Source organism: Callithrix jacchus, chromosome 6 (genome assembly GCF_049354715.1).
Source record: "Callithrix jacchus isolate 240 chromosome 6, calJac240_pri, whole genome shotgun sequence".
Taxonomy (NCBI): Eukaryota; Metazoa; Chordata; class Mammalia; order Primates; family Cebidae; genus Callithrix; species Callithrix jacchus.
In genome coordinates, this window is record NC_133507.1 from 68,933,563 (window position 1) to 68,958,651 (window position 25,089).

The following is a 25,089-nucleotide window of genomic DNA, read 5'->3' on the forward strand; positions in this document are numbered from 1 at the left end:
TATATCCAAAAGACTATAAATCGTTCTACTATAAGGACACATGTACACGAACGTTCATTGCAGCACTGTTTACAATTGCAGAGACCTGGAATCAACCCAAATGCCCATTGATAATAGACTGGATTGGAAAAATGTGGTACATATACACCATGGAATATTATGCAGCAATCAGAAATGATGAGTTTGTGTCGTTTGTAGGGACATGGATGAATCTGGAGAACGTCATCCTCAGCAAACTGACACAAGAACAGAAAATGAAACACCGCATATTCTCACTCATAGGTGGGTGATGAAAAATGAGAACACATGGACACAGAAAGGGGAGTACTAAACACTGGGGTCTACTGGGGGGAAAAGGGGAGGGCCAGTGGGAGGGGGAGGTGGGGAGGGATAGCCTGGGGAGAAATGCCAAATATGGGTGAAGGGGAGAAGGAAAGAAAAGCACACTGCCATGTGTGTTCCTACGCAACTGTCTTGCATGCTCTGCTCATGTACCCCAAAACCTAAAATCCAATAAAAAATTAAAATAAATAAATAAATAAAAATAAAAATATTTTAATATTTTAATAATTCTATCTTATCTCCACTCTTTAATTTTTCTAGTGATTACTCCAGGGTTTACAATATGCACCTTTAAGTTACCATAGTCTTCTTCCAGACATTATTATATAACTTCTCCTCTAGGGTAAGAACCTTGAAACACTGTATATGTTTTTCCAGCTCTCATTTATTTCCTACTCCCATATTATTGTTGCTACACATTTCACTTCTGCATATAACCCCAACATACATAGCTAGTATTTTGCTTTAGATCAGGGGGCAGAAAAGTATGACTTGCAAGCCAAATCTTGCCCATGGCCTGTTTATATTATACAGTCTGTGAGCTAAGGTGATGGGGAGGAAGGCAGCAAACCACATTGCCATGTATGTACCTATGCAACAATCTTGCTGGCTCTTCACATGTACCCCAAAACCTAAAATGCAATAAAATATGTATTTTAAAAAAGAATGGCTTTTATATTTGTAAATTGTTATATAAACAACAAGAACAAGGAAGAATATATAATAGAGACCTTATATGGCTCACAAAGCTCAAATATTATCTGGCCATTTACAGAAAACCTTTTTCAGTTTCTTTTACAGATACTAAAATTAACAAAATTATCTTTTATATATACTCTTATTTTTATTATTTTTAATAGTCTTCATTTCTTTAATGTAGATGCAACTATATAAGAGAAGCATACTATCTTTTCTGGTGAACTTGAACCCAAAGGATGTGAGCCTGGAGTTGCAGAGGTCTTGATAAAGGGCTTCAGGATGAGGCTGACAGAGAGAAGGCAAGACCCACAGACTAGGAAGAACTGGTCACATCCTTTTTTTCTGAAGCCAGTGAGTGCTACCTTGAACTTTCAGTTACATGAACCAAGAAATTCTCATTTTTGTTAACTATTTTGAGTTGAAATATCTGTAACCTGTACACAAAAGATTCCTTCCTGACCAATAGGAAAGGCTCTTTAGAAGCCAAAGTAATGAAAAACAAAAGTTTTCACCTGAAACTTTATTTTAATGTCTAGAGCCTATTGTTAGTTGCTTGACTGAAGAAGTCAAGTTCAACAGGGTACCCTGGAAAGTCACTTCAGGGCATTAAAGCAATTTTTTAAAATAAACTTTTCATTTTAGAATAATTACACATTTACAAAAAAGTTACATAGACATTACAGAGAGTTTTCAGACACTATTTCCTGTTTTCCTCTACTGTGAATGTCCCACACAACCAAGACACATTTGCCAAAACAGTGATACGTTTCTATTAACTAAACTACAGATTTTATTTGGATTTCACAAATTTCTCACTAATATATGTCTTCTCCCTCTTCTAGGGTCCTGTCTAGAATATCACATTGCACATATCCTAATCTCTGATCTGTGGCAGTTTCTCCACTATCCCTTGTTTTTCATGACCTTGACAGTTTTGAAAGATACTGGTCATATATTTTACAGGATGCCCTTTAATTTGAGTTTGGTGTTTTCCTCATAATTAGAGTGAGATGATGGGTTTTGGAGAAGAATGTCACAGAGGTGAAGTAAGGAAATATTTTAACAGAATTGATTAGGTGATAAGAAAATAAATGCTTCATACATTGAGTTAAGGAGACCTCTGAGGGGGACATGGTGGTACATGGGGGGCCTCAGTGTTTGCCATCGTTCAGAATCACAGTGCATTGAATACTAAGCATGGCACTTTTTGCATTTCAAGGAGACAAATGTGCATAGTGTTTTGCTGTGAATCTCTATATAATCATGGTAAATTTAAAAAACTTTTTACTTTCTGAAAATTCAAGCCACAGATATACTAATTCATTTCAATAACTTAAAGCTCATATTTCTCACTTCAATGAGAGAGGCACCTTTATTTTGCAGGGACCTTTCTGCTATATGAGTCCTGTGACTAGATTTATGCCTTTGGCTCCAGTTGATTTTGATAAAATGCTTCAATAGTCATGATTTTTTTTCTTTCACACACATATGCCCACACACTGTTATCAAAGGGTTACAGTTAGTTTCCAACTTACGATGGTTTGACTTATGATATTTTAAGTTTACAAATGGTGCTAAGTGATGCTCATTTAGTAGAAACCATACTTCAAATTTTGAATTTTGATCTTTTCCTGAGCTAGCGATATGCAATACAATACAATCTTGTGATGCTGGGGGCAGGGGCAGAGAGCCACAGCTCCCATCCAGCCATGATATCATGAGAGTTAACAATCAATACCCCTACAGTGGACTGTGTTGCCAGATGATTTTGCCCAATTGTAGGCTAATGTAAGTGTTCTGAGTATGTTTAAGGTAGGCGAGGCTAAGCTATGATGCTCGGCAGGTTAGGTGTATTCAATGTATTTTTGACTTATGATACTTTATATTTATAATAGGTTTATCAGGACATAACCCCATTGCAAGTCAAGGAGCATCTGTATATTGCTTCCAACAGAAATACATTATTAAATTGAGTTGCTGTATTACCAGGAAATAGTAACTAGATTGTCCACTTCCTCCTCTCTATTAATCCATCAATAATTGTGGTAGTTATTGAATATTCATTAGGCAGAACACGGGAAAAGTCGGTAGAAGAAAAACCAAAGGATGCTGCCATTGTCCAAAAAAGGCCTCATGGTTTAACACATTTATGATTCGATTGTTCAAATTGGATCATGCATGTGAAACATTGCAAGGTATTATGTAACAAAGCTGACTAACTTCCAAATGAATTCTCTTGCTGTAGACACATTAAAAAACAACAACAAACAACGTGCTCTGCATCCCATCAGAGCATATGTTGTTGGTTGTTTTTGTTGTTTTTTAATGACTCTGCAGCCCATTCAGACTTTACTCCTAAGTATAGTGAATTTCCCTAAACTCCAGTTGGGGGTAATCGCATTTTTTGTTTGGTCTGAACAACATTTTGAAATATTTTGAATTAGTTAATGTTTTGCAATTTGAGGGCATCCCCTTAAACTGTGTATTTTTGGCTTCCTGTTGAATCCAAAGACTTGGTATTGTTGGGGGGAGTGCATGTCCAGTGTAGACAGGGCATATAGTTCCTAACCCGTCTGTTTTAATCCCAACTGGCTTTACTTATTTGTTGTACTGTTTGCTCAAAAGAAATTACAACTTCTGCTCCAGAGATAGTTAAGATGAATTGTCTGGAAGGTCAGATGAAATGGAAGTTTTGTGCTTTCAGAGTAAAAAGAGAATAATTTAACCCCAATGGAATGGCATCCTCCTGGCCCAGGAATGGAATAGAGACAAAGGGAGGGTAGCAAAGAGTCTTCTGGAAGGTTGTTGTCTGAGGCAGCAAGATGTGGAAGGGGTAGGAGCCTGTAATACCAATTACTCTGCCTTGGTGAGAGTCTCCAGTGACTGAGGTTGCCACAAGGGACTGAAGCCACCACAGAGCAGCCATCGTTTTCCAGCCCTCAGTGGCCTCTGCAAAATACAATGGCAGCAGCAACTGCCAAAACCTGAGGTCCAAGCCTGCTCCTGTATTTTCTAGGACCTCATGTGCCCAAGAGAGTGGGAGGAAGTTCCAAAAATCTTTTAATGCTGGAACTGGATCTCTTGCCAATTTTGGTAGGCAGAGAATTGGAGCTAGATTTGATTAGATCTAGAAAAGCAAAGAAATGCAACATTACCTTCATCCCATGTTTTGAAACAACATATTCTTGTGCATTACAGTTAAATGTGGCTTTTCCTTCAAAAGAGCCTAAGCTGATTTATAAGAAGCACAGACTTATAGTAAGATAACAGTAATTGAGTTGATTAGGTTCAACTACATATGTGATTAAGCTCACCCTCAAGAATAAATGGCTGAACTACATGGTCTTCAAGCTCTCTCGGTTCTGAAAACAACAATATTGGTAATCTTAGGAAATATTCAGAATATAGTTGGTGAATGGAGGTTGAATTATACAGGCTGGCAGGTAGAATAATTTAGCAGCCGGGCATACAAGAATGGAGAAGCTGGTATCTATCTTCATTGTGAAGCCACTGTCACTTAGACAAATACATCCATGGCAAAGATTTAAATTTAATGGAAACTGTATTTCTTAAACTAAAATTGACAGTTTAGTACGTTAGAATTTACTACAGGCCTCTTTACAACTGTGAATAATTTTATTTCTTTCTAACCTGATAAGCAGCTTTGCTTTCTGAGCTCAGGACTCATGGTACAATTGCTTAATGACATTTCCCCTGGCAAGTTCCAAACTTGGAGAAATCTGACAAGACACCTAAGATTCATGTGATCAAAATGTTCCAAAAAATCCCCACTCCTTCCAAAGTTTCCTCTTTTCTATTTCCCCTTACTAAATTACCTTAACTGGATGCCTGGGAGCCACAATACGTCATTGTAATCTCATGTCAAGTTGCTGGTCAGAGCCTATGGATTCTATATCTTTATATTCAAGGTCATGAAGAGTTGAGAGCTGGAGGCTCTCTACCTGCCAGCTGCTCCTTATTCCAGATATTCATTTTCTCTGGCCTGAACCATTGCAGCAGTCTCTTAACTAAACTTAAGCCCTTCTACTGTCTGCATATTGACACCTGAATAACCTTCCTATAACTCATTTTAAAATGCATTGATACAGTCCCTTTGGGAGACAGTGTTGTGGTGTCTTACAAAGCTGAATATAAGTCTTAGCATATGATCCAGCAACTGCACCCTTAGTATTTATCCAACTAGTTTGAAAACATATGTTCACATAAAAACCTGCACAAAAATGCTTATAGAAGCTTTATTCATGATCAACAAAAACTGGAAGCAACCAAGACATCCCTCAACGTTGAATAGAGAGACAAACTGTGGTACATTCATAAAACAGAATATTGTTCAGCAATAAAAGAAATGATACTCCCCCTCCCCACTTTTTGTGTTGTTTTTTGAGACAGGGTCCTGGTCTGTCACTCAGGCTGGACTCTGAGTTCTGTACTCCCAGTAGTAATGAGCACTCTTAGTGCTCAGATCTTGGTTTTTTAATCTGTTTCTCCAATAAAAGGAACCAGGGCTCATTAGAAAATGGCAGTTCTAGGATTGGGGCAGGAAATGTGTATAATGAGTTTGGAGCATATTGTTATTGCAGAAGGTAAGGAAGTGCAGGGGGAAGTGAAGTGTGCACACACACACACACACACACACACACCCAATGGCCAAAGCTGGAACAAACTGAGCAATGAGATAAATGAAGTAGTATCAAGTTATAACAAAATATAAAATAACCATGCATCGATACTGATATAAACGAATGATTAATTAAAAAAGTGGGTGGGGATAGACAAACATTTCTTGCAGAAAAAAATCCAAATAATTTATGCATATATTTCACCCTCAAGGTGGTAGAGCATAATTCACTATTCCTTGTGTGTGAGCTATGCATAGTGACTTCCTTCCAAAAAGTATAGTATGCAAAGGGCAATAATAATAATAATAATAATAATAACTTTGCAGTGGAGAAATACTACCTCAGCCAGGTGGTTAAGGTTAACACGAGCAGTGATAAGTCATGTTGACCATATGTTCCCTTGGTATGATGTGATGAGAGAATGACAGTTTACTTTTGTGGTCTTCCTTCCCCAAACCTATAATCCCAGTTCAATCATGAGACCAATACCAGACAAATCCCAATTGGAGGGCATTCAACATAACACCTGGCCAGTATGCAAGACTGTCAAGGTTATCAAATATAAGGAAAGTCTGAGAAGTGGTCATGGCCTGGAGGCACCTAAGGAAACATAATGACTAAATATAAGATGATATCTTAGATGGGATCCTAAAACAGAAAATCGACTCTAGGTAAAAACTAAAGAAGTGTGAATAAAGAATGGGCTTTAAATAATAATGTATCAATATTTATTTATTTATTCATTTATTGTGATGAGTAGACTATACTAATGTAAAATATTAGTAACAGGTGAAACTGGGTGTCGAGTATATGGTAATTCTACTGTAAGATTTCTGTAAATCTAAAACTGCTTAAAAAAAAAATTTAAAAGTATGTACTGAGTGTCTACTACATGCCTGAAACTGTGACTATAGATAATGAGCTCTGCCTTAATGGAAATTATTGTCTGACTGGTGAGACAGGCATTAGTAAATAATTATACATACAACTATATAAATATGAATTTATAAAAATTACTAAATTATCATTCAGTGATATTCTAGTGCAGTAATTACCTTAGTCTGAAGGTCATTGAATTTTCCCAATAAAGTGACATTCAAACCAAGTAGGAGTTGTCCAGGTATGGATGGGGAGAAGAAAAACACTGAAAACAAAGGGAATAGCATGTGCCAGGGAATGAAGGTAGGAGGAACATGGCATTTTGATGGAGAAGAGAAATGACCATTGTTCTTGGGGTTCTGAGCTCAAGGTGGGAGAAAGGACAGAATGAGAACAGAAGCCAGGTCCGTGAGTGGTTTCTCTCCTGGGACCCACAGATTCCCAATCTGCTGATGAGTAAAACTCTTTACTTCAGTAAAATTGGTCTCCTTTGTTACCCTTTATGTATTTAAAGATATTGTTCTGAAAATGGGTTCATAAGCTTAACAGACACCCAAAGGAAACCAACCTGCCACCATGTTAAGGATGTTACACTTTATCCCAAGTACAATAAGGAACCATTGAAACATCTTTAGCTGCTTAAAATTCTTCATTGGTTCGATTTGCCTATAGAACAACGTGCAAACTCCTTAGCATGAAATGATCACCACAGGCATTTTCAGCACTTTTTGTTTTCTGGAGCCTGATACCCCAGTATCCATTTTGTTCTACACTTAAATGCTACCAAACCTCTTGAGGTCATTAGGCAAGGCCTGCTGTTCTCTGTCTTCTTGTGTTCATGCTGCTTCCTGTGCCTGCAAAACTCTTTCTTATCTACTTATGCTTCTAGACTTGGGTCAACAATAAGCTTCTCTCTAAACCTTTTCTTGTCTTTCCAGATTGAGATGAAGCCCCTTTCTTCTGCAGCCCATTATACTCTTTGTGTGCTAGACAGCATGATAGCCCCCCACCCCCCACTGTGCACAAGGATGTCCACATTCTAATCTCCAGAACTTGTGAATATGTTATCTCATACAGTGAAAGGAAATTTGTAGAAGTGATTATTTCAAAGAGCTTGAGACAGAAAGATTATCTTGAATTATCGGGCATATTCAATATAAGCACATGGAGCCTTTATAAGAGGGAAGCAGGAGAGGCAGAAAGAGATGGGACAAAGAAGCAGAGGAGTTGGGGAAAAGAGAGTAGGAGCAAGTGTGAGTGAGTGCTGAGCTTGAAGATGGAGGAAGGAACACAAGCAGGGCATGCCAGTGGCCTCTAGAAGCTAAAAAAGGCAAGGAAATGATTTTCCCCTAGAGCCTCTAGAAGGACCATAGCCCTGCCAACACTTTGATTTTAGGACTTCTGCCCTCCAGAACTATGAGATAACAAGTATGGGTTGTTTTAGCACCAAATTTGTGGTGATTTGTTATAGCAGCAATAAGAAATAAATGCACTAAGCGTACCTCTGTTCAGGTTCTCTTATATGTTACTATACTTATTTAGGCTCCCTAATTAGTTATGATCTATTCAATTACCCATTCAACAGCAACAATTAAGTCTTGAGGGCCTTCTCTGGTCTTGGTACTGTTCATGGTGCTAGAAATCCAATAGTGTATGAAACAAATGAAGTCACTGATCTCAAGATATTACAACTCAATGTCTGGCACATATGAGGCTTTAAAAAATGTTTGTTGAATGAATTAATTAAACTAGTTTTATAATTATAGACTTCAATAATAGTAATTGTTTCTTGGTAAGAGACAAGGTCTTGCTATGCTTTTACAGGCTAGAGTACACTGGTTTTTTTACAGGTGCAATACCACTACTGATCAGCATGGGAGCTTTGACCTTTTCCATTTCCAGCTTGGGCCGGTTGACCACTTAGGCAACATAGTGGTCTCCTGCTCCTGAGAGGCCACCATTTTTATGCTCAACTTAGTGTAGACACCCGACTGGCATAGGTTACTACAGCCGAGAACTCCTGGGCTCAAGTAATTCTCCTGCCTCAGCTGCCCAAGTAGCTGACACTACAGCTGTGGGCTATTTACTATGCCCAGTACAAGGAATCTTTATTTAAATAACAATTCTACAGAAAATGGTGTTATTGCAAATCATCAGAAATGGTAAGACCATGCCCAAATTCATACCACAGTAAATTTTACACTGTTTCTGAAAAAGAAGGAACTCATGGAGTACAAATTTGTACTATTAGTTTTTTCAGTTTCTGGGAAATCAAATGTATACACCAGGGCAAACACTATACAGTTTACAGAGGCAGTTGATCCAAGGTGATGATACTTGGGCAGAGGAGCTGAAACTTTGTGCCATTTGGTTTACCCTGCAGACTAGTAATAACATGAAAACAAATTCCAAGCAGACAAATAATTGATTGGATCCTCAGATTTTTAGAAGCACATTTAGAGGTTGACACTTTTTATAGTGGCTAAGAAATGTGACAAGAGTCTCAATAGTGTTCAGTAAACACAAAGAATAAATACTGCTTCTTGTCACAGTTTTCAGTGATAAAGCTAAGAATCTTGCAGGGGAGAGACAATTCAGTACAGGTTCTGAATTTCTAAATGACTTCCCCTTTCTTAGGATGTGCTTACCAAAAGCTAGATATCTAATTCATGACAAATTGCTTAGCAGAAACTTAGCTCCTGGTTTTCCTCAAGGCTTAGGCACCCAGCTCTGAAAGCTAAAGTTCTCTCAGGTTCCATTTTATGGTCAGGACTAGCCATGTGTGCCATGGGCAATTTGTAGAAAAGGTTATGTAGTAGGAGAATGAACCACCACAAACATGAGCTGCAGAGTAACATAAACCTGGTCATGGGAGGATATGTCTGAACACTGAAGGAAAGCGTCTCAAAAGAGTCGAGAGACAACAAATTTCCCGTGGGGACTTGGACTAAGCAGCAGTTTGTACTGGGTAAGATTGACTCTTATGACCATTTGGCATTAATTCTTTTTTGATCTGAGCAAATGAGAAAACATGGCTTTGGAGACGTTTGAACTCACAGAAGAGATGATTCCAATAAAGATAATTTCTTCTCTCCATCACCTCTCCAGAAGAAGAAGAAATAAGAAACATATAAACCCATCAGAACGAAGAGAAAGGAATATGTAACATTAGTGAATATGGGTTTTTGTTTTTAATTTGCTTTGCAGTGGGATGGGTTTAATCTTTGGGAGGCTACATACATATTATTATTTTCCTCCTCTAGCTAACATACACTAAACTAATCCATGATGCTTATTTAAAATAGAACAAAGAGGCTGACTCCAAGGACTAAGGTATCAACAATTCTGCTTGGTGAGCCTAGGATCACAGGTCCTATTACAGCAGCCTATGACCTGCTAAGGCCCGTAGGGCACATGTGAGAGTTCAAGTAGTCAGAGAGCAGATGGAGGCCTGGTAACTGACTGAGCATGGGGATGAAGTCATGACTTATAGTGCTTACGGAAAAGAAGTCTGGATGAAGAGAACAAATTCGCACAGCAGAACTGGTGGGAAGCTCAAAACCTGGAGGGACCAGAGGTGGAAGTGAGTCACCAAATGGGGAAAACGGGAGCTAAATTAAAGACTATCTTAGAACATTGTCACATCCACCACCAATCCCTCTGCACAGAGCCCCAGACAAATGCCTGATTCCTGCACGTTCACACCATCTTCAAGCAGGAGGAGACCAGAGCTTCATTCTCTAGAGCAGAGGGAGACTTACTGGAAAGGTAATCAAGCTTAAACTTCAAGGTCCTTCATCTGTATGCGCCCCTGCTAAGACAGCGGGCCTGAAAGAGCCCTATGATGTGCTCACATGGCAAATATTTTTATAAACTTTTGCAAAAGTAAAATACTTTAACCACAATTATTAAAGACTGCTATTTCCTTCCAATTCAAGTTCCTCTCCATCATACTCCCTCCCATTTCAAATGGCTTTACAATGGCTATGGACATTTTTTGGGACATGCCCATGGGAGAGTTGAATTGGAGATATGTTTAATTTGGGTTTACTAGGATACATTTATGTAGTCTGTAAGCACTTCTGGGTATAAAGCGTTGCTCACCAGCCCAGTGTAAAAGGAACTAACTACCTATTGTATTAGGTATGATTCATTGTGGCCCAAAGGTGGAGGGTCAAAAGTCATACAATGGTGTGAATGTATCTCCTGGTGCCCAGCATGGGGAATATGTAGATAATGAAAGATGAATAAGCTCATCTGCAGAAAAATTTTCCAATCACCAGATTTATAATTAGTAAACAGAAGATTTGGTTCCCACCAATGTCTGCTCAAAATGGAAATTCTCTCTTGTCAGAAACATGCTTGATGATATGGTGTGTACAATTACAAACGCATCATATATGTTTTTATGGGAATTGTACTAAATAGATTAAATCAAAATTCCTGTTTATGGGGAACACAAACATATACTCACATGATTTATGTCTCCCAATGGACCATATTGCCTTCAAGGCAAAATGGCCTAGAACAAGTGTTCTAGTGTCAAAACTCATACATGTATATTCAAGAATAAGATGAAATATGTAGTATGAGTATTTATTTAGAAACTGAGAGAAAATGTAGGTAAAATGTAAAGGAGTATGAAACAAAAGTGATAATAATGACAATTTAAATTGGTAGAAATTATCTTAAGGTAAAAAAGCAATCCAAAACAAATAATTTTGGGGGCATTTTAAGCAACAATTATTAAGAAAAAGAAAAACTTATTTTTCTTTATTTTAAATTGGTGCATATTAATTGTACATATTGTGGGATGAATGTGATATTTTGCTACTTTCATAAATGTGTAGTGATCAGATCAAGGTAATTAAGATATTTATCACCTCAAACATTTATCATTTCCTTGTGCTGGGAATATTTCTAACATTCTTTTGAGCTATTTTGAAATATACAATAACATCACCCTACAGTGCTACTGAACACTAGAACTTTTTTTTCTTCTATATTTTTGTAACCACTAACCAACCTTCTTATCTCTCCTGATACCTTTCCTGGTTTTTGGTAACCACCATTCTACTGTGTACCTCCATGAGATCACTTTTTAAGTGATCACATGAGTGAGAACCTCTAATATTTCTGTTTGCCTTCTCTAACTTCACACAATGATTTCCGGTTTCATGCATGTTGTGACAAATGACAAGATTTCCTTCCTTTCATGGCTGAATAATATTCCATTGTGTAAATATTACACATTTTCTTTATCCACTTTTATTCACTGATGGACACTTAGGTTGTTTTCATATCTTGGCTCTGTACTGCAATAATATGACTGCAATCAATATAGAAGTGCAGATATTGAGAAAGAACATTTTTGAGTAGAAACAATGAGTGAGCTTTTGGATACTTTTGCAATTCAATTAATGAAGAAATGAGAATCATATGAACACAATAAAAAATTTAATTTCTTGATGTTTTATATGAAATATTGATATTATAAAGATAACATAAAACTCACAATATGCCACCATGATGAAGACACTGATAACAAGCTGATTAATGAATATCATCAATTTAAAGATTCTTTAAGACTAGTCATTGCACAAAGCACCTTGAAATGCCCAGAAATCTTTCAGTTTGTAATGGAAGAAATGTAATAGAGGGCTCTCCAAATTTGGCAGCAATCCTAATTTACATGGCATTACCAATGAGTTGTGAAACCGAAAAAAACCTCTAAACTACCAATATGTTAAAAAAATTTAATAAAGCTAGAGGAAAAACTGAATTATTTTCCTGGCCTCTGTAAAGTTAGAGTCTGCAACAACAACAAAAAAAAAAAAAAAAAAAAAAAGTAGGAGAAAAAGTATTATAAAGTGAATTAATAAAGAGTGGAATTTTTCTAGATTTGGTGACATTTGGGGAATTTGTCAGCTTTGTTACATGTGCTATTGATTGTAATTTATTTTCCCATTATAAATAAATAGTCACTTTCATACTGAATTCAGATTCATGATTTTGTGCTCTTTAAAATGATCTCACATTGCAAAAGCATCAGGTTCCACAAAACTGTATCTGCCCCTACTCAAGACATGCTGAAAGGGACAGGCTTGGGGCTCACAAGAGATGCAGGGCTGAAAGCTGAACGTCTGCAGATGCAAAGACAGTGGGCTTTCTGTACTGGCCTCTGCCTGGTCATCTAACAGCAAAGCTGCCAGTTCATATGCCTTAGTCAAAAATGCAGAGCTCTGGTTAGCACTTTGATACATTTTTTTAAAGTAAAACATTAAAAATTGCAGAGAACACCATGACCACATGTGACACAGACTTATCACTTATATCACTTATCACCATTTTTTCTATTCTCTTTGGATATATACTTTAAATAAATAAAATATCAGGCCAGCATGGTGGTTTATACCTGTAATCCCAGCACTTTGGGAGGCAAAGGCAGGCAGATTTCTTGAGTCCAAGAGTTTGAGACCAACCTGGGTGACATGGAGAAACCCTGTCTGTATAAAAAATAAAAAAATAACCCAGGTATTGTGGTGCACACCTGTAGTCCCAGCTACTTGGCTGGCTGAGGCTGGAGGATAACTTGAGCCTGGGCGGTAGAGGTTGCAGTGAGCTGAGATCATGCCACTGCACTCCAGCCTGGGTAACAGAGCCAGAACCTGTCTCAAAAAAAAAAAAAAAAAAAAAAAATTATACTTATAGTTGAAGACCTTATGTGAAAACCTCCTCTTTCCCTCCTATTGCATGAATTTTAGTTCTTGTTGGATTTGCTCCTCAAATTTATCCCAAATCTGGTTACTTCTCCTACTTCTATTGCCATTGCCATATCCTAGGCCCCTGTAGTCCACCTCTCTTGGAGACAAGAGCAAGTGCCTCATAAGTAGATCTTTCGCTTTTGCTACTGTTAGAGTCAGTTCTCCATTTGGCACAATGATCTTTCATAAACTTAAGTCAGATTGCGTCATTATCTTTCTCTAAAATTTTTCAGTGGTCTTCCATTGCAATGAAGAAAAAAATGTCCACATTCTACAAGAATCTTCATGGCATAAAAGCAGTACGGGCCCACTGTGTGAGCTCATCTCTCACCACTTCTTCACAGGCTCCAGTTGCCGAGGCCACTTTAAACGAGTCAGCTGGTTCCACCTCTGACCCTCACGCCTTGTGTTTCCACTTGCCTAGACTGACCCCCAGACCTTTCTAGCACTGTTCAGGTTTCAGCTCAGTGGCACCTCCATAAGTAATATCTCTACTCTATGCCTTTATGCTGTCTTATTTTCTTTATAAACTTTTGAAATCTGTAATCATCTATTTACTATTATAATTTTTTGGTCTTATTTATACACTGGAATGTAAGCTCTGTGAAAGTGGGAGATGTGTTTCTTTTTATACTGCTGTATTTCAGGCAGTGCCTGTTACATTGCAGTCAACCAATACTTATTTGTAGAATAAATTCAAATTAAACTTCTCTGCAACGTCACCAGATATTAGTTAATAAAGAAGCAGCAGGCCAGGTGGCTCACACCTATAATCCCAACACTTTGGGAGGCCAAGGTGGGTGGATCACTTGAGACCAGGAGTTTGAGACCAGGCTGACCAAAATGACAAAACCCTGTCTCTACCAAAAAAAAAAAAAAAAAAAAAAAAAAAAAATAGCTAGGCTACTCAGGAGGCTGAAGCAGGAGAATTGCTTGAACCTGGGAGTTGGAGGTTGCAGTGAGCCAAGATCATGGCACTGCACTGCAGCCTGGGTGACAGAGTACAACTCTGTCTCAAAAAAAAAAAAAAAAAAAAAAAAAGAAGCAAGGACTTCAAAAATAAAGCTAAAAATCTAAGAGATTCAAAAATCTAAGAGAACACGATCTTCAGCTTGGAATGTCATATTCAGCCAAATTATTAATCAAGTGTGACAACAGCAAAGGACACTTCCTGACATGTTGGGACTCAGAAAATTAGCTTTCTACATCCCTGCCTTGAGAAGCTGGGTAGATTCCAATGAAAAGAAATACCAAACCAAGGGAAGGGGAGACACAGAACCCAGAAGGCAGTGGATCAACCTCTTGAGCACAGGAAGGAGATGCCTTAGGGTGACAGTGAACATCTGTCCTAGGGAAGAACTGGTCCAGAAAAGAGTTGGGACAGAGGGAGCCACCAGGAAAAGAACTATCTGATAAGAGAGCCCCCTTGGGAAAACAAGAGAAAACAAAGCAAAAATAAGACATGCAGGTGGAAGACATTATGGCACTTTTGGAAAAAATTAAGAAAGAATATTTATATAGTCATAACTATGTAACTCAAAACAGCTGAATAATTCTATTGGGGAAATGGCTTCAAAGAACTAAACCCTGGTTTATCGTAAGAGGAAGTTAATGTCTAAAATCAACAAATTGAATAGTAGCAGTATACATATATTATTTGGGAAGTAAAATGTAGCTATCTGATGAAATAGCTAAGAGACTAAAAGGTAGTTGCATCTGGTGAGTCAAACTGAGAAGCTGGGAAGTGTGGGGACTGAACAAGGAGATTGCTGTTTTCCTTTTCAGATTTTCAGTACTATCTGCTAGATGACTAATGAAAAGAAAAAGACATAAATATTTAAAAACTGTAATTTCTTCTGGTAACAGTGATGATAACAGCAACAACAAATACACAACCCATGCTTTTGCTGGGTTCATTCTCTGAGTTGGGAAAAGATGTATCACTGTCTTGGAGATCTATTACATTTGTGGATTACACCCATTGACTCCTTTGGGACCCTGTGGTTTATTTTAGATGGCCTTAAAAATTTAAAAGCCAAATTGTGCAATTAACTTTTCAATGCTGTATGGTTTAGAAATTACGTAGCTGTGTCAGGATAGAGCGTGTGTGTGCGCGTGTGCGTGTGTGTGTGTGTGTGTGTGTGATGCTTTTGAGAAATGTCAGTAGATTTGGTTCAGAACAAGAGCAACTTGTATTCTTCTGATAGAATTCCAAATTGGCCTACAGTGGTAACGCTTATGGGAAAATCAAGATAGTGCATGTGGTAATGTCTAAGACTTTGGAAAAAACCTTTCAAATATTAGCCAGACTCTTTGAAGTGAATTCAGAAATACTAAAAACCAATTCACGAAGAATGTCCTTTTGGAAGTGGTGAGTTGGACAAGAGCAGGAATGGCTTTCTTTCATTTTTTATAACTTAAAAAATTTTTTTTTTCAAATTTTATTTTAGATTTGGGGGCATGTGCAGGTTTGTCACATGGGTATATTGTGTGATGCTGAGGTTTGGAACACAAAAACCCTGTCACGCACGTAGTGAGTGTAGGACCCAACAGTCAGTTTTTTAACCCTTGTTCTGCCCTTCCTCCCCAACCAGTATTCCCCAGTGTGTGTTGTTGCCATCTTTCTGATATGACTGCTTTTGGAGGTGAACAAGCATATATTTAAATGAAATACAAAAATAATTACTGTTGGAGTTTTTGTGCTTCTAATGGTAATGGGGAACACAATAAGTAATAATAATAAACAGTAACTTCCAACTTGATTTTTGTCTAAACCAAATAGAACGTGAAATGTAGAAGTTTTGACATTTGTAAAATGAAGAATCATTGTATTTTTGCATCATCCTAAAAAGCTCCCCATTCTTAATGGAACATTTGTTAGGAATACAAATGACTGGATTGCATAATATTTACTGTTATTGGTCAATGCAGCCTGGGTACATTCAATCACTATCCGTTGACTAGCTCTTTACTCACAGGAGTAGACTGAACTAACCTTGTTCTCTGTGGGTGAGGGAGCCTGTTCCTAAGACAAAAAAAGCAGGCAGCTTCTGCCAAGACTCACTTCCTTCCTGAGTCATTTTGGATGCAAACATCCTTGGATTCATCTGATGGAGAGAGGATGAGAAATCTATTTGTCAGATAAATGGAGTAAAGAGATAAATAAAAAAATCACAACCACTATTTTGTAGGAAGCTAGGAAGGATGAGAGATAACCTTAGTTTTCTGTTTTATGGGAGAGAAAAAGAGACCAGAAAAAGACTGTTGTAGATAGGCAGGAAGCTGAGGTGATCTATGAATAATGTTACCTGCTCGATCAGGCAGTTCTGGGAAAGGAATGCTTGCTTGGGGTGTGCCACAGCCATAAAAAACAAAATAAACAAGCAAGCAAGCAAGCAAAAACAGTGTCTGCATCTCGCAGGATTTGGGATCCAGGCTGGTACTAGGCAATATCTTCAAGTAAGAAATGTGTTGTGTACAGCTGTTTAACTTGCTCTCCTCTTACCTTTCCATCCCACACTCAGATACACACTATGGAGTTTCCAGTACAACTGTGCTAATCCCAGTAAGTGTGCCTGCTTATTAGAGGGGTGAGAGGGAGAACATGCAAGTGAAAACACTCAGGAAAGTTGGAGGAGAGCATAACCAACAGGAAGTGACTGTACTCCTGAAGCCATTTCCAAGCCGGCTCTGTTTCTGGTTCGGTCAATAAAAAGCTTTTTTAATTTAAAATAGTTCAAGTTATGTTTCAGTTTGAGATTGAAAGATGCAGCCAAGAGTCTTGCCTTGAGATACAGTAATGATCTCAAAGGGAGGGAAAAAGTCAATGATGAGTTTTCAGATATTGTAACACTTGGGCAGAGGACATTTAGAGCAGCTTTCCTTTGTGACATACTGTCATAGCTGCCAAAGGGAAAGGGAACACTGGGTATTTTTTAAAGAAAATATAGATTTATTAAGGGAAAATTGATGCAAAACAAACTACACATATTGAAATGTACAATTTGATGAGTTTTGATATGTTAATGCACCAGTGAAATCACCACCAAAATCAAGAGAATGAACATCCATCACTCTCAAAAGTTTCCTTTGACCCTTTGTAATCTTTTCTACACATCTTCATTTCCCACCCCAATCCCCAGTTACTCAATGATCTACATAAATGGGATTACAGTGTATGTACTCTTTAGGACATTATTTATTTATAATATGTATTCTTTCACATAGTGTAATTATTTTGTGATTCATCCATGTTTTTATTTCTGTAATGCTTTCTCTCTCTCCCCTTCTTTGTATTGCTGAGAATGTTGAATTGCATGGATATTCTACAATTTGTTTATCCTTTCACCTGTTGAAGGACATTTGGATTATTTTCAGTCGTGGCTATTAAAAATGAAGTTGCTATGAACATTCATGTACAAGTTTTTAGATAAAGCTTTTCATTGCTCTTGGGTATATATGTAGTATAATAGGATTGCTGGCTTGTATGGTAAATGTTTACCTTTTTAAGAAATTATAGAACTGTTTTTCTAAGTGATTATAAGCATTTTTTAAAAGTTCTAGTTGCTACCAATCCCCATCAGCATTTGGTATTGCCTGTCTCTTAGTAGAGCCATTCTAGTGGGTTTGTATGGTTTTAATTTGCATTTTTTAAAACTTCTCACAATGTTTATTTAGCATTTTTCATGAGCTAATACGCCATCATGCATTATTTGATGAACTAACTGGTCTGTTGAAAGTTTTTACTCATCTTAAAAATTCTAAACTCTTTAAAATAGCTTTACTTAGGCATAATTTACATACCATAAAATTTACCTCCTTTAAGTATACATATCAATGATTTCTAGTAAATTCATATAGTTGTGCGACAAACAGCAGAATCTACTTTTACAAAATTTTCATCCCATCAAAACATTATCTCTAGACATTTGTAATAAATCTTCACTCCCACTCCCAGCCCTAAATCTGTCTGCTTTTTTCTCTACATATCTGCCTTTTCTAGAAATTTCATATAAATGGAACCAGAAAAGATGTAGTCTTTTGTATCTGGCTTTTTTTTTCACTTATCAAAGTATCTTTGAGGTTTATCTGTGTTGTATTATATATCAGTTATTTGTTCCTTTTTATTCCTAAGTAGTATTCAATTGTATGCATTCAATTATATACATATATAACATTTTGTTTATCTATTTGCCAGTTGATGGACATAAATTGTTTCTAGTTTTAAACTATGGTGAATCATGTTACTTTGAACATTCATGTGCATATCTTTGTGTCACATGTATTTTCATTTATCTTGGGTAGGTACATAGGAATAGAATTATTGGGGTACATAAGTATATGCTTAACTTTTTAAGAAATGACCAAACTCTTTTTTTTCAAAGTGGCTATTCTATTTTATATTTCCATCAACAAAACATGAGGGTTCCAGTTTCTGTATAGTTTTCTTCTACAAGATTCAAGTCAAATAACTCCCTGTGCTAGTGCATGTGGCCTTTTACTCTGGAAAACTGAACCAGGGATGGGGCCCTGGCTGTTAGGTGCTATGCCAGGAGAGCTCTACCTATGAGGACTGATAGAAATCAGTGGGGGATCCTCTCTCCGGGCAAATTTGATGTAAAGAAGGAATAAAGTGACTGGTGCAAATACATGCAGATGGAAGCAGCAACACAAAAATGCTGAGTCCCAAGAGGGCAGAGGAGAGCTTGGTGAACTACTCCGAGTATGGAGCCATGAGAGAACTGGGTCTGCACTGAATCTTGATGGATATTCCCTATGACACAGCCTCTCCTCTTCTCCATCTGAAACTCTTCTAAGTAGTCACTCATACTCAGCAAATTCTCTCATATCTTTAGTCTCCTTGACCTATCTTCTGGCTTCTCTAGAACCTGACTTTCTGTCCCTAAGAGATTCCTCCTTCTTCAGCACTCTCAGATTGAGGCTGCTCATTTACTTAAAATTCACATTCATCAGAGGTAGAGTTTAGTGCTGTCTTCTCTCTCTCATGGCCTTTACTACACAAGTGCTTCCTGCTCCAGACTACATTTCCATGCTTTTGTTAATGAACAAATGCCTGTCCCCATAAGACTCAGATCACTTGACCATAACACTCTCCACCACACTCTTTATTTCTGTCTCCTTCTATCTCTTTAGTCATTGAACACCTACAGTTCAGTTTTCCTCTTCTCAGAGACTCCTACATGTAGACAACTCACTCAACCTCCCTGTTTCTGAGTCCCTTGACCTTCCCATCTCAAATGTCTGTCTCCGCCATTCCACTGTAGCCACTTCTTCCAAAGTTTCACTGTGGAGTTTGGCATCACCATGACTCTACCTCTGAAGTTATTAATTTAAGCATTTCCCCCTCTGACAACTCTCTAACTTTCCTACTTGCTTTGTAAAGTACTCCCTCTTCAAGTGTTCTGTCATCTCATCAGGACTTCCTTGATCAACGTTGATAACTATCCTCCCTCTTAATCTATCAAAGCCCTGCTATCTTCACTTCCCATTCTCTCCAGCTCAGATTCCATGTTCTACTATTTAAAACACTCCATTTCTATGGTCATATAATTTTGCATACATTGTTCATCTTCCACACTCACCTTTAATAAACAAGCAATGTGAGGAATTCTACCTACATCATCTTCACAGATTTTCCCAGACAATTAAGGGTACAGATATCACTATACGTTATTGGTCTCCAGACCAAACTGGGCTCCCAAAACTACCTGGTTACACTATTCTCTGATTCTCTTTATTTTTATTTTGTTAATTAATTAATTTATTTATTTTGAGATGGAGTTTTCACTCTTGTTGTCCAGGCTGGAGCGCAATTGTGTGATCCTGGTTCACCGCAACCTCCACCTCCGGGTTCAAGCCATTCTCCTGCCTCAGCCTTCTGAGTAGCTGGGATTACATACCACCATACCTGGATAATTTTTGTACTTTTTGTAGAGATGAAGTTTCATCATGTTAGCCAGGCTGACCTGAGGTCAAACTCCTGACCTCACGTAATCCACTTGCCATGGGCTGCCAAAATGCTGGGATTACAGGCGTGAGTCACCACACCCAGCCTCTACCATTTTTTTAAACAATTACCTCAAAGCTTTTCTTCTCTCTTCAAACCTTTGATCATCTTCAACAATATGTGCCTCCCTACTCTCAGCATAAGACTGTCTTCTACATCATGAAAAATGTGGAAGACTTTAGACACTGAGCTCTTAATTTACTACTCACCAGACCTACAGCTCCACTTATTAAGGATTTTGCATCCACTTTCTTCCCTCCTATTGCAATGCAGGAGGCATCCTTCCCTCTGTACCTCCTTGTGCTCTCTGACTTTACACATAGCTACTTTCTCTGGAACTCCTATCTCTCACTCATATCTTCAATTTCTAAATTTTTCTCCTTACCAGATTTTTCCCAATAGCATTTTAAAATACTATAGTCTATTTAGTCTTAAAGGAAATCTTCCCCCTTTTATCCTTTACACACACACACACACACACACACACACACACACACACACACACACCCCTGAACCCCACATCCATCTCCAGCTGCTGCTCTTTCCTTTCTTTTCCCTTCAGAACCAAAGTCTTTAAAGATTTCTCTATAATTATCTATTCTGGCTTCTGTTTCCCACTATATCACTGAAACTGTGTTCACTAAGGTCACTGAGAAATTCCATAAGGCTAAATTTAATGGATCCTTGGGGTCTTATCTTCTTTGACCATTTAACCCACTTGATATGCTGTTCACTCCTTTTATTCTTGAAACAAATTAGGCTGCCCAAGAGACAAGAGTACACAGTAAAGCAATGCATTCCAACCAGGGAACCAGAGAGCTGGATTCTAGGCATCTTTTCAACCACTAGCCTGTCAACCTTCATTTTAACCACCAAGCCACTTAGTATCTCTGAGCTGAAGTGCCACATTTTTTTAATGTGAAGAGAAGACTTCATGTATGGGAAAGTGGGGGTGGACCAGATGGCCTTTTGAGGTCCTTTTTAGCCCCTGGAACTGATGGTTGCTGATTTTGAGTCACACATAAGTTAGCAGTTACGTTTGTATGCATGGTTCAGCATTCCCATCTTTTGAAGTGAGACATTTTCTCTTGCTGCCTAAATTACTTCTAGGTTATAACTTCACCTTTAGAAGTAATATTATCTCTTTTAGGTCTCTAGTCTGTTCTTTACTAACCAGATTTTCTAGAGGGGAATAACTAGCCAACTGAAATACTAAGTTAGCTCCTTCAGCATGCTAAGATTCCTAAGCTTTTAAATTCATAGAAATGAAATTTTTACTCACTGGGTAAAAGTAATAAGGAGAGAGTATCTTTTGCCCCCAAAGACTAGCGCTATCAGGAAGACGTATGCAATGTTTATACTGGCCTCAAGGTCTTATAAAAAGCCTTGAGGGGAAAAGGTAGCACAAGTAACAGAAAAGAATAATTTCTTTTATTTCTAGACCACCCAATGTAGTGCAGTAGGAAGAGAGTGGACTTAGAGCTAGAAGTGAATTTAGACTCAGTTCAGTCAGCAGTTGCTCTGTGAACTGGGGCAACCTACCTCAAGTAGCTCATCTGTAAAATGGAGACAGTAATGTCTTTATTGGGTCTCCTAGCATGATTGTGAAAATCTAATGAGCCTACAAATATAAAATACACTGAAAAGTACAAACGGCTGTGCAACTTAAGATATTTACTAATGGAAAAATAACAACATCCTGGGAAGAAAGGTCTACTGGGACAAGGACTTTCTGAATATATTTGTAGTAGCCAAGACATTAGATTCATACTTCAGACTATCACATATGACATAGCAGAGTCAGAAACTGGTAGAATATTGACTTGTTAGAGGGAAGAGAGTTTTAGGCAGAAAGAAGTAGGTGAGATTGTTGGTTTCAATCTTCACTCTGCTTGTAGGTCTTTCAGCCTACAGAAGTTGATCTGTAAACTGGAAGGAGATTGCTCATAACTTCTCAGCCATAGAGATTGCAGTTTGTAGAAGTTTTCCAAAAGAATTATTGCTTAAAACAAATGGACTATCCAGAAAGAAATACAAGTCTAAATAGAGCAAAAAGTGAGAATATTTAGATTCGTTAATTTCTTTCAAAATTTTAATAGATTGGAAAAATATGGTCCTGTGTCTCACTGGTACATGTTGAAAGAAAATATCTGTTTTTCCTTTCCTTAGTTTCTTTTTCTAAAAGACTTCATATATAAGAGAGGAAACTTTCCCTCTATCTGGTTTAAACTAATCTCAAAGATATTAATATGAAAGTCCACCTAGGTACATTACAGTATATGGATTTAGCTACTTCATTTCCACATTATTGCTTCTTCTCACATAATTTAAACACACAACATACTTGTCATTCTTCTTCTTATAAATCTACTGGGAAGATCCAATCATTAGGCACATTATTTTGTGCATAGAAATTTACCTTTCTCCCTTGCTATTCATGATTTGAATCAGGGCCATCTAAAGCAAAAATTTTCCTCCTCTTAATGTATTCTGTGAACCCACTGCTCCACAGGTGGTAAAGGTCTGTAGTTTTTAAGTGATCTTGTGAGAAAATTGTTAAGTGATTTCATGGGTCACTCCCATTCCATCCAATTTAGGAAATAATATTTTGGTTTCCAGGATTTGTGTGCTTTTTTGGCATCCTAGAGTATAAAGAAAAAGAAAACGCTTTTTTTTTTGTCTGAGAGTGAACAAGGGATAGTTCACTCTACTTTCCTGTGTCTGCAAGATTCTTACTTTCCAATAACAGAATCCACGAGAGCTGGTTTAAGCAGAAAGAGCTCTATTAAGGATTATCAGATCACCTACAAAAATCTTTGGGACAGCCAAAGAGGAAACTATTTTAACAAAAGCTTCAGAGTATATACATGACAGCATCCAACATCTACCATTTGGCACTATTCATGCTAGAGAACAGCATAGGGAACCTAAGTTCCATTGCGATCAATATTCTTTTTGCCCAGTGTTCATCCTTAAATTTTAGTGGAGGGGGAATATGAATCACTTTCAGTTTGTGAATAGATATGGGTTTGAAATTGCTAGATATGAGGACATGAATGACTGTGAATAGAAATAGGGTTTGAAATTGCTAGATATGAGGACATGGGAATGATTCTGGATTTTTTTCTCCCTTACTTTCTTTACAGCATTGTTTCCCCAAAATGGAACATCTTTCTCTGCCAGCCTTCAAAATGGCTTAGGTAGTACAGGATTATGGCATGATGTAGCCTTGAACGCATATTGCGCAGTGTCTTCTGTTTTCAATAATCTTCCAATCCTGATTATATTAGGACAAAGTACGGTATTTACCTCAGTGCTGTTAACACTTTTCTCCCCTTGCTGATGTCCTTTTTAACAACAAATCTCACTTAAGCTTAGAATGTTCAGCAGGTGGGCAATGGAAGTGAGTTAAACTTTAATAATATTCTTTTGATCTTACTGTATTCATTTTTACAATTTAATTTTTATTCATGGTACTAATGCTGGTTTTCCATTTCCAAGTCATTAAAGTTTCCTTTCAAAACAAACAAAAAAGTTAAGTAAAAAAGTGAGTCAACTTACAGAAAATATTAAATATATAACACATATGTGGTAAGCAGATATAGGAAAAGTCCTGAAGGTGGAGGGCAAATGACTAAATCTCATAAATACTGCCTTATAGAACATTTCTGATGCTTTACATATGGCCTTGGAGCAAGTTATTTAACTTATACCTGAGTTTTTCATCTTAAAATGGAGGTAACTTTAGCTTACAGAATGGAGTGGTTCATGGAGATAATGATTGTAGACTCCTTCACAGTGTCTAGCACAAGGCAGAGGTTCAAAATGTGGTAGCTATTATTATCAGAAAAGGTAGGTATCAGACTCCTTTTTTTTTTTTTTTTATTTGAGATGGGGTTTCGCTCTTGTTACTTAGGCTGGAGTGCAATGGCGCGGTCTCGGCTCACCACAACCTCTGCCTCCTGGGTTCGGGCAATTCTCCTGCCTGAGCCTCCTGAGTAGCTGGGATTACAGGCACTCACCACCGTGCCCAGCTAATTTTTTGTTTGTTTTTTTTTAGTAGAGACGGGGTTTCACCTTGTTGACCAGGATGGTCTCGATCTCTTGACCTCGTGATCCACCCGCCTCGGCCTCCCAAAGTGCTGGGACTACAGGTGTGAGCCACCATGCCCGGCCCCAGGCTTCTCATTTTAAAGAGGAGAAAATTCAGAGTCAGAAAAGCTATGTGACTACTATAAACTTAAGTATTACTTACTTTGGGTACAATCATTTCTTAAGCATTAATTTAAATTTCAAAAACTACATTTCATCACATTCCTGATGAGTAGCTGAGAAGGTATATGTAAAGACTGTCTCCAGTGCTGATTTGGTGCATCATTTTAATAAATTGCTAGTTACTTTAGCTAGATGGTTATTAGTGTTGATGATGTCATGTGTGCAAACTTGGTTCTTGAGAGATTCTTTATAATTGCACTGTTTTATGACTGCAGAGTATAGTTATCACTAAACTAAATGATGTTGGTGACAAGAGGGATCTAATGAGAGAATACAATGATAAAAATTAATCTTCACTACTGGAACGCAAAACTGAAAGTAGGGACAATTTTTCCCTCCCCTCTCCTCCCCTCCCCTCCCCTCCCTTTCCCTCCTCTCCCTTTCCCTCCCCTCCCCTTCTCTCCCACCATTGGAATGCAAAACTGAAAGTAGGGACAATCTCCTCTTCCCTGCCTCTCCTTCT

The 25,089-nt window shown here is 37.7% G+C and overlaps 1 long non-coding RNA gene across 1 annotated transcript; it reads left to right on the forward strand.

The window, feature by feature from the left end:
• The first annotated feature begins 393 nt into the window (after window positions 1–393).
• On the forward strand, window positions 394–14,368 carry LOC144576799 (uncharacterized). Its single transcript, XR_013519335.1, has 2 exons — window positions 394–685; window positions 1,223–14,368. It is a non-coding gene; the product is annotated as an uncharacterized LOC144576799 (long non-coding RNA).
• Window positions 14,369–25,089: the final 10,721 nt, after the last annotated feature.